Consider the following 11426-nt stretch of genomic DNA (forward strand, 5'->3'; position numbering starts at 1 on the left):
AGACTAATAGTTATTGATATCATATGTGTACTTGGTGATTGACATTCCTTTATGAGAGTTCATAGACTCAAAATCGCTTTATAAATGATCATACACAAGCCTTAAGCATGTGGACATATAATGAAACCCGTCATTATATTTGTCTATTAGATCACTTTAAGTGACTAATCTTATGTTTCAAAGTGCAAGCATTTAAAGATGAATTTTTAGAACATAAAAGGATAAATGATAAAACGGGTGACTTGGGTTGCAAACCAAGTCACCATCATCCAAAATACAAACCATTATCCAAAATACCTTTCCATGTCAAACACGGAAACTTAAAGTTCTAAAAATCCAAAACATAACTTTAAATAAGACAATGAAAAGCAAAGCTCCATAAAAGCTATCCATAGCTTCTCAATGGTTTATCATGTTTGCTTTTCCTTTCCCTTGTCTTTGCTTGGTGGAGGCCCTATTTACAATAAAAAGGGAGATACATTATCACAAATTTGCATCATATTACCATAGTTGAATTAGAAACATAAAAGAAGGATAGTCATTTACCTACTGGAGTGATCTTTCCAGCTTTGATATCACCAAGGTATTTGGAAAAATTTCTTTTCCAATGTCCCATGCCATTACAATAATGGCACTTATCAAGAGGACCCTTCTTGACTTTGGAGGTGCTAGCTTCACAAGACTTAGCTTTGATGAATGTGGGAGCTTGCTTCTTGCCCTTTCTCCCATTCTTCTTGAACTTCCCCTTACTCTTAGTGCTTATGTTAAGCACATCCTTGGGAGGGTTCACATTTAACCCCATGTCCCTCTCGGCTTGCACAAGTAGCTTGTGCAACTCCTCAAGAGACACATACTTGTCTTGCATGTTGAAATTCACCCGGAATTGCACATATGCCTTGACTTTAGACAAGGAGTGTAGAATCCTATCTACGATGAGTTCTTTGGGGATTTCAACCTTTTGAATTTTCAAGGTCTCGACAAGCTCCATGAGTTTGAGCACATGAGGGCTAACCTTTTGGCCCTCTTTGAAGTCGAGATCAAAGAATGCCGCGGCCGCCTCATATTGGACGATCCGTGGAGTTTGTGAAAACATGGTCACAAGTTTGGAGTAAATCTCATTAGCATTGCCCATTTTAAAGGCTCTCCTTTGGAGGTCCGCCTCCATCGCAAATATTAAGACATTTTTCATTGCGGCGGACTCCTTTTGGTAAGCCTCATATGCTTCCCTAGTGGCCGCGGTGGACCTAGTGGAGGGTTCGGGTGGAGAGGCCTCGGTAAGGTAACGAAGCTTGTCGTCACCTTCGGCGGCTAATTTGAGTTGGGCATCCCATCCGGAGAAATTTGACCCATTCTTTTCAAGTTTACATCGATCCATAAAGGATCGGAGCCAAGACGAACTAGCGAGTGGTGTAGCATTAGGAGTTGGTGTTGATGTTGCCATTTGTTATGAAAAAGAAGTGGTCTACAAAACAAAAATATATAAGGAGTAAAACAAATGTCGTTTTAATAATACTTGTAAAATGTATGATTTAAACAAGTTTTATGCATTTTTCTAGTGACCTCTACCCAACTAGATAAATGATTCCAAGACCCAAATTCATATTGACTTAGGCACGGTATGGCCGATGAAACCTTTATCAATATAACTCGGTGGATTAACGTTTTAATCGATTCTACTTCTAGAACTCTTGGTCGATAAAATTACTCTAATAATTATCTATAGCCCGGAACACATGCAACTACGGTCGCGAATACTTCCGTTGAGCTCAATCCAAATTTCGAATAAATGTGTCCATTATCCAAATCCACATCAACTTGGGCACGGTATGGCCGATGAAACCCTCAATAACATGAACTCGGTGGATTAACACTCATCACCCACTTCCCCTACGTAACAAGGTTTGTACCCCGGTAGGGCCGAGAGCACTCCCTCGCGAAATAGGTTTTCATGGTTTCTACTATTTGGTAAGGCTATGTCTCAATTGTTTGTTTTAGCGAGAGGTCATGTCAATTTATTATTTATCACGTTTTAAGTGAACTAAAGCGGTGAACTACGATAATTCTAATTGACACGGTCGATAAACTCGATAAAATAACAATGCATGTTTAGTTATGGCGATTTAGCGATGCATGTGACATAAAATAAAATGCAAGCATAAAAATGAATAAATCCTAGTATGGCCTTCCTAAAATAGAAAAACTATTTAACTATTACATATTCGGAAACCAACTCCATTGGTCCCTTAAACTTCGGTTGTGGCACGCATCTCGAGGTAACACCGTCTTTATGTATCGCCATCTTGAAGAAATCCGTCTTTGGGAACTCCGAGATAAATAAAATTACATAATAAATTACATAATTTCCTATTATACATTTGTAACTAAAATAAAATAAATCTATTAAATTACAAAACGGTGATACGAGATCACAATAAAAATTACAACCGAATCGATATTCCCATACATTTCGGGAAATATCAATTAAAATCTAAGGCCATACTAAGTAAAATTACATAATTCAAAATTACATAAATTAAAATTATGACAATCATAAAGAAAATGCAGCATTATAATATGTATGGACATGCTCAATTTTATGCTAAATCGCCTTTAATTAGCCAATATCGTATATTACTCGGTTTTTACGGATTTGCGTGATTTCAACATTTTATAATCACAAAAATACATAAACTCATATTTATGCATAAGTTAATTACCCTAACCTCTTAGGACTCAAAATTTAGTCTTCACTAATAATTTGACCATAATTAACCCATATTTACAAAATTTGTTCATAAATGGACCAAAAATTACAAAAATAAGCTATTAAACTTCAAATAAATCACAAAATTTCAAATAAATTCAAAATTTGAAATTTAAACTCATGAACATTCTGGAAAAATTCCATGACACTCATAATGTTCAAAATCTTAGGTTAAAAATTTCGAAAATTTACCGGAAAAACAATGTTGCGGTTTATCGATTTTTTAATAAAATAATCATAAAAACATGGAAAAATTATTTTCATTAACTTTTCAATTTTAGATCTGAAAAAGATAATAAAAAGCAACATTAGACGTTTTTCCTAAGTCATAGATTATGTTTTATTAATTTTCCACTAATAATGTCACAATTTATGCTATTTTTCTTCAAAAATCCATAAATCATGCAAAAAGACTTCTTTATAGCCAATTATGTTACACACATCTTATAAAATTGCATGTGACAACATATTAATTTTCTATGACCAGATTCGAAATTTAACTCATATTAACCTATTTTTCACCTAAATCCGAATTTAATAATGAAAAATTCATTTTTCGAGCATAACAAGTCCAAAAATTATGAACATTTACAGGTTATCTCAAAATAATATATGTGACAACATATCCATAAACCAACTGAAAATTAGAAGTATAGCTAATTTTAGACCAAAAATGACATTTTTACTCATAAAATCATATTTAAATGCCATTATAGAGAAATATGAACAATAAAAATCCGTAAAATTAACCAAAATATCCTAAAACATTTTAGGACCAGAAATATTAACATGTATGGATTAATTTCGTGATATCTCATAATAACACAAATTTTACAAGTTTTATTTGTTATTCTTATAACTCGGAAAAACTTTTAACCGATTTGCATGCAAACAACCGTGGCTCTTGATACCGATTGAAGGAAATGTAGATTCATATACATACTAACATACTCATATATGTCGAAATTAATTTGTCATAAAATTAAATGCGGATTTTATGCATGCAAACAATGACAAAATAGAGGAGAAATCATGTCCTTACATTGGCGATTTCGGTTTAATGGGCACAAGAGAGATCACCTTTCTCTCTTGTTCTTGAGCTTTCCCTTATGGAAGAACAAAGATCCAAGTGTAGGATCTCTCCCTAAGCTTTATACCCAAGGCTTTCTCTTAATTTAATTAATATTACAAGAACTAGTATAATATTAATTAGGTAGAAAATTGAACCAAAATATTTTTAAAACACTTGTATATTTCGGTTTTTGGGGAGGAAGAAGATGGGAGTTTTTATCTCTCTAAAACTCATATTTTTAGATTGTGAAAAAGAATGAATGATGCACACATAACATTATAGTGTATATGTAAAAATAAGAGGAAAAACCAAGTGGTTTTTCCTCTCTAAAAAACCGGCCAAGAGGAGGTGGAGAGGAGCCAATGCATGGACTCATTTGTCTTCACAATGCACCATAGGGTTGCATGGCTAGATTAATAGGTAATCATTGTGTTTACCATTAACTTAATAAAACACAATATTATCCTAATCCACCTCCTTATTTCGGCACAATGGGATAATATGGAATTCATATTATTTTTGTCAATTGTCAATATGTCACATGTCTTATGTCACATAAATTTGTTATGTAATTTTTAACATATTAAAAATCAACGTATTAATAAAAATACGTCACATACAAAAATCGACTTAGTAATTTCACAATTACTTGTGCCAAAATATTTTACCAATTTATAAATCACAACATATTGTATTTATAATAATTCATTCAATTTTGATTGTTTCTTTAAACAATAATTTCATCCGAGTAATGATACAATTCAATTACTCGGATCAGTATCTCATTTAATCACATTTCAATTTGATACGTAAATTTTTTCTTCCAAAAATCGTCCGTCAATTTTCAAGTAATTTAATTAACTCGTAACATTATACGATTAATTAAATAATCAATTAAGAGTGTTGCCCTATAGGTATGACCTAGGGGTCAATCGATCACCACCGTCGCACGACGATAATGTCAAACTCTAGTCACCAACCATTACCGATATATGTTGACCGGTTGACAAAATAATATTACTTCCCAATTGTATTCTATATAATGAGACTTAAACATGTGATCATCATGATCAACAGTCGTGATCGCATTATTGTCGGAGGACACATATTCCAACACTGGCGAGCCTCACAACACAGATTCGATATGGCTGGCGAGCCTCACAACGCAGATTCAGCATGGCTGGTGTTGGGCCTGGAATTTCGCTCTATTGACAGGATAGAATTCTACCCTGGCCTGACGATCAGGGCAGGTCCGTCAGGGTAGTCTAAGTTTGGCACCAGTTGATGAGCCTGGACTCCCGCATCATCTTCAGGATCAAGTTCAACCCTGGCCTGACAATCAGGGTGTCAGGACTGTTAGAAATCATTATTCTCATTGTTTAACATATTCATATATGTGACATTTTAATTTAGTCATAAAATTAAAACTAGATCTTATGCATGCAAACATGAATAAGAAAAGAGAAGAAATCGTTTTCCTTACTTTGATATTTCGGATTAAAGGGCACAAGTAAGATCTCCTTCATACTTGTTCTTGAGCTTCCTTATAATGGATGAACAAAGGATCCAAAATAGAATCCCTCCCAAAAGCATATACCCAAGGAAAACTCATAATAACTAATATTATTTTGTACTAGAAATAATACAAGTCTTACATAAAATTGACACAAAACAAATTTGTATTTCTCTTGAAAATTTCGGTCAAGAGGAATGATTTTGTGAGGTTTATTTTTCTCTAAGATTCTTCACAAGATGGAGAATTTATTCTTACACTAGAAAATCATGTGTGTAGTAGTGAATGAATGATAGATTAAATTTCTATTGTTGCACACACAAGAAAACCGGTTGGGGGGGTAAATATTGGGGAGCCAATGCATGGTCGTGTTCTTCTAAAGGCAAGACTAGACATGCATGGCTAGAGGTAGTCTTTTATCATTATGTTTTCCACTAAGATAAAAAACACAATATAAACCTTAATCCCCAATATTTCGGTACACTTGAGATAAAATGGGTAGTCCATTTTATTTTGTCATTTGTCAATTGTGACATATGTGACATGTTACTTGATATGTTAAATTGTAATGTATTTTTAACATATTAAAAATCAACATACTCATAAAATATGTCATATACAAAGTCGACTAGTAATTCGTAATTACTTGTACCAAAACGGTTTATCAAATTATAAATTACAACGTCTTGTATTTATAATAAATTATTCATTCAATTTCAATTGTTTCGTAAACAATAATTTAATCTAAGTAACAAGACAATTTGATTACTTAGACCGTATCTAATTTAATCGAATTACAATAAGACACGTTAACTTTACTCACAAAATCATCCGTCAATTTTAAGCAATTTAATTAACTCGTATCGGCATACGAATTACTTAAATAATCAATTAAGAGTATTTCCCTATAGTAGGTATGACCTAAGGGGATCAACTGATCACCACCGTCGCACGACAGTAATGTCAAATTCTAGACAGCCAATCATTACCGATATATGTGGACCAGTTGAATGTAAAATATTACATCCCACATGTATTCTTAGAATGAGATTTAAACATGTGATCATCATGATCGACAGTTGTGATCGCATTATTGTCGGAGGACACATATTCCAACAATCTCCCACTTGTCCTCGACAAGTGTGCGTCACCAATTCTCTTGTCCTATTACTATCTCCCACTCAATGCAAGGTGTCTTTCGGGTCGTACTTGCAAGTGATCATATCGAGAGTGGTTTCCTCGATCTGGAGAATAACTGATTGACCGGAGTTATCTACCATAGATACCTTCTGAGCGTGGCCACGCATTTCCAGTTCATTACTTCTCGAGTGGCCCTGAGATATTGTTTTAACCCTGACAAGGGGTTGACAATTCCTATCGCACTTATTCCCTTCGACTAGCCACAGCCATCATAACCCAAAATATGCTCATTTGACCCCATTTACGAAGGTCGTAGTAACACAAATCAAAGTTAATCTGAAACTATGCCACCTTAGGCGAACAGTCTTTAGTCAAAAGAATCGACTCATTAGAATACTATAGTAGCTCTCGCCACGACCAGGCTATATAAATTTGCCAGAACTCTATAAGCGGTCATAAGGCCCGACAAAGTGTTCATAACAGTCTGCCTATGTGATCGACTAGTCATCTCACATGACTCTATGACACTTGAACTTGCCAACAATCGCATCACACTCTAGTCACTTCGAGACGTCACCTCATACAAGTGACTATGGGCGAATACCATGTTAATCCGGGTTCACTTTAATGGGGTTCAATATTGTCTCCACAACCCGTTTGGATGTAACAAAGTATTAAAGGAGTTTTTAGATTTAAAAACTCGAACGACAAATGTGGTTATCACATATGAATAGTCAATACCTGATTACTACTTCATATTTTTATAATCCATTTTTATCTTATATGTAGTTGTTCATCTCAATGCAATTGAAATGACATATGACATGACTCATCAGGTTAAGCCTATGAGAAGGCTTTGGTTAGTAGGTTTTATCAACTTCTTGTATCTTACTCAACCTTACTACATACTCCTTTTCCTTTGTAATGTATACATTTGCATTACAAAACTCTCTGAGTACGTGTCTAGATCCAATCTAGACATAGGCCATCTAGCCTTATAATAGCTCCCACTGTTTTCACAGTGTGCGGCACTCATCCTTCTTGCACATCTCATGATTGCAAGTGTACTCAATTTCCGTTGTAAATATCTCTCATTGTTCTTTCCGTCGTTGCTACCACACCTCTCACATGTGACGGTCTCCCCTCTAGTAAGCATATGGACCGTCTGAGGCTCCCCAGCAGAATATAACTCCAACTTGTCAAATCTAGTATTCATGGCTTCCAGCTGAGCCACAACCTGCTTATCAACTGCATGAACTATTCTAATACCATCCCTCGGGTTTCCATACTCAGCACTGTGATTCGCCATCTCTTCAATAAGGGCCCATCCCTTATCATCGTCAGTATTCTCTTGGAATCTCCCATTAGATGACGCATCAAGTATGGCTCTGTGGTCATCATACAGCCCATTGTAGAACTGGTTAGACAGAAACCATGGGTCAAAACCATGGTGAGGAATAGACCTCACTAACTTCTTGAATCGGGACCACGCCTCATATAAAGTCTCATCGGGCGCCTGCTTGAAACTGGTAATCTTTGCCCTCAGCTGATTGGTGCGCTGTGGAGGGAAATATCTCTTATAAAAGGCAAGAGCAAGAGACTCCCAAACTGTAACCCCTGCAGCTGTGCGGTCCAAATCAGTCAGCCACTCCCTGGCTGAGTCAGTCAAAGAAAAAGGAAACAGAACCTCCTTAATCTTGTCTTGAGTTACCCCCTTTGTGGCAGGGATAGTAGAACAGTAGTCTGTAAAGACCTCCATGTGCTTCCTCGGGTCTTCACCCGCCACACCTCTATAGAGATTTCTCTCCACCAGATTGATATAGGAAGGACCGATGTCAAATGTATTCCCATCCTCAGTCTGGAGATTGAAACCCTTTGGAATTAAGGCTGCTTTAGGCTCCGAGTGACTAGCAAGTTTCGGCATCTTTATTGGTTGATCGGCAGAAATAGGAATGTCTTCTACTAAAGACTAATCTTCTGCGAAAAGAAAATGTTGAAGCTCTGGTTCGAAAGTACTCAAGTCTTCCTTTCGTGATTCTCTTTGCAGACGAAGTCTATGCCTAAGCAGTCTTTCTGGCTCAGAATCAGCTGAAACTAACTCAAACCTGTCTGACCTGGCCATACACAACACTGAAAGACAATAAATAAGAACTGCCTCAAGGAATAAAAATTCCCTGAGACGTATAAAATAGACGAAACAAAGACAGATAGGGCAATTGCCTCCCCGACAATGGCGCCAAAATTTGAGCGAAATAACCCCGAAAGCAAAGTTACAGTAGAGAAGTATGAAAATGATAGATGAAAAACTGAGTAAAAGTGTCGATGATAATAAGAATCGATCCTCTAATGACCTAGTAACGTAATGCTTAAATAGAAAATAAACTAAGTCCAAAAGTTAAAACAAGCTTACGGGCTAATTAAAGCCCACGCCAGCAGAAACCACTCGATCGAGTAGAATAAATCCACTTGATCGAGCAAAACACCAGAAAATCTACTCGATCGAGTAGAATAGTTACTCGATCGAGTAACCCCTCTTTTCAGCACTTCTGGATCGAGTAAATAACTGCTCGATCGATCAACTGAGGCCATAAAAACCACTCGATCGAGTAATAAAACCACTCGATCGAGTCTTCTTCCATCAAATCAGCCCAATCTCGTCACCGACTGCCTCGTAAACTGTGCCTTCACGCATCCCAATGCAACATCTCACTCTGGAAAATCCCGTCTCCTCTAAATGCATGCAAAAAGGACGAAAAATGGTACGATTCCACTACTTTTGCGTTCATTTCTACAAAACGGACAAAACGAACCAAAGTAGCCAATTCGGGGCATAATACTATATAAACAGTACAAAAATGCATGGAAATACGTGCTAAAATACGCTAAAAAGACTATACAATATGCACGTATCAGTATCTTAACCATCCTAATGTGTTTTGATTATGGTTTTGTCGGAAACCATGCACAATCTCAATTGTCAATTGTCATTTGTGTAACACCCTTACACAAAATTGCATCAAAAACACTTTGCATTACATCCTTAATGCTTCTGCAAGCACTTAAGGGTAATCCTTATAGCTTACTTGGTAACTATTACTTAAATTCGATTTGAAACAATTCATCATACTTAAGGTATATGAAGTGTTATACATCATTTCCTATTTAATTGATTCGGAAGCGGAAGCAAATGGAATCAATCAAATATGTTCAACTTGATTGAACTAGTATATACATCCTAATGCAAGTGATTCTATCAACTAATATGACATATAAACTAAATGCAAGTCCTAAGTTCACATTGTTATACCGCATCAATCAAAATAAAGCCACATAGTCATTAACATAAAGAGGAAAAAGGAGATTGGAAAGCTCATACCATGCGGTCTTCATGATCCTCATGTCTCGGATGTGGCGTAGTCAATTAATGTGAACAAGGATAGAACAAACACAATATATACAAAACAATATATACAAGACTACACTAAAAAGGAAATAAACATGTTTTTGGCTTTTTTAATTTTTCAAATTTTTATGAATTTTCGAAATTTTCAATTTTTTTGGATTTTTAAATAAAAGTTAAGTTAGAATTCCCCATCCCCACACTAATATGGGCATTGTTCTCAATGGCCAAAATGATGGGAAATTATGCAAACATGATGCATGATTTCTACACTAAATGCAAGCTACACTAATCTACACTACATGATGCATGTTTTTTGTTTATGACGGAGAGGATAATTTAGATTACCTTCCATTGTGTATGCATTGACTTCCCCAAACTGAGTTAGACACTATTGCTAATGTCCTAAGGATAGGTGTAGTTCATGCACACATTATGCAATGCATGAAACTAATTTGTCATTTTGGATTTTGAAAGGAGGGAACAATAAAATGAGAACACCTCAATGGGACCGAGGTGTGAGTCCTCTATGGTGCTAGGACTACTCCAACAATGATCAAGAAAAATAATTAAAACAAAGAGAGAAATAGGCAAACCTCAAGAGGGTAGGAGCCTCTAAAGCTTGCTAATCTTCCATCATATCATCACTATCATCACCTTCCTCATTAGAATTGGTCTCATCACCATTTTCTTCTTCACTTACTTGTTCACCTTGCTCATCATCCTCTTCTCCTTCTTCATTAGCTTCTTCATCAATGTTATCATCAACCTCTTCATTACCGACAACCTCATTATCACCCGGAACAACCCTAGATGCACTCGGAAAGAGGACTTCTCTATCCGCCCAACTAGGCAAAGGACACGAAGGATCAAGTAGTCCTTGCCTAGATAAGTGTAGGAGGGGTGGATATTGAGCTAAGTAAGCATTTTTCCGATCCTCAAAGGCTTGCTTGTGCATCTCTTGCATGAGAAGAGTCAAAAAATCATTTCTTGATTCAACACCTTCCGGCTTGAACTCTTGGTACTCGAAAGGGTAGGGTGGTGTGACAATGGAAGAGGAGGGCATTTCAAGTTCACCCTTTTGTTGTCGGATAATATACTCGGCCTCTTTTGAAAGGGGAAGTAGATAGTTGGTCCGGTGGACACTCAATCGGCAAATCTTTGAAGGCAAAGTGAAAGAGCTAGCCTCACTAGTGAGCCATCCATACTTGGTGTCAAGAGGGTTATGGGTAACCCACTTGTACTTGTGTATCATAGTATGAATATCAACGAGATGGCCACCCTCTTTCGCCTCATACTTGCTATCCTTATTGAAGTTTGGATCAAAGTATTTAGCTAGGATAGTGACTAGGCCTCCATTCACAATAACGGTAGTGCCTTTCTTCCCACAATCAATGTTTAGCCATCTATCCACCAAAAGCTTAGAAAGTTGAAAGGCTTGGTGTGTTCCCTTCCAATGTTCAAAGCCGACTCAAGAAGAACAAAATCGAGTTTGGTGAAATGGTTGGTGTCTTTTCTTGCATTGATGGTGTTCCCT

Source organism: Silene latifolia, chromosome 10 (assembly GCF_048544455.1).
Source record: "Silene latifolia isolate original U9 population chromosome 10, ASM4854445v1, whole genome shotgun sequence".
Lineage (NCBI taxonomy): Eukaryota > Viridiplantae > Streptophyta > Magnoliopsida > Caryophyllales > Caryophyllaceae > Silene > Silene latifolia.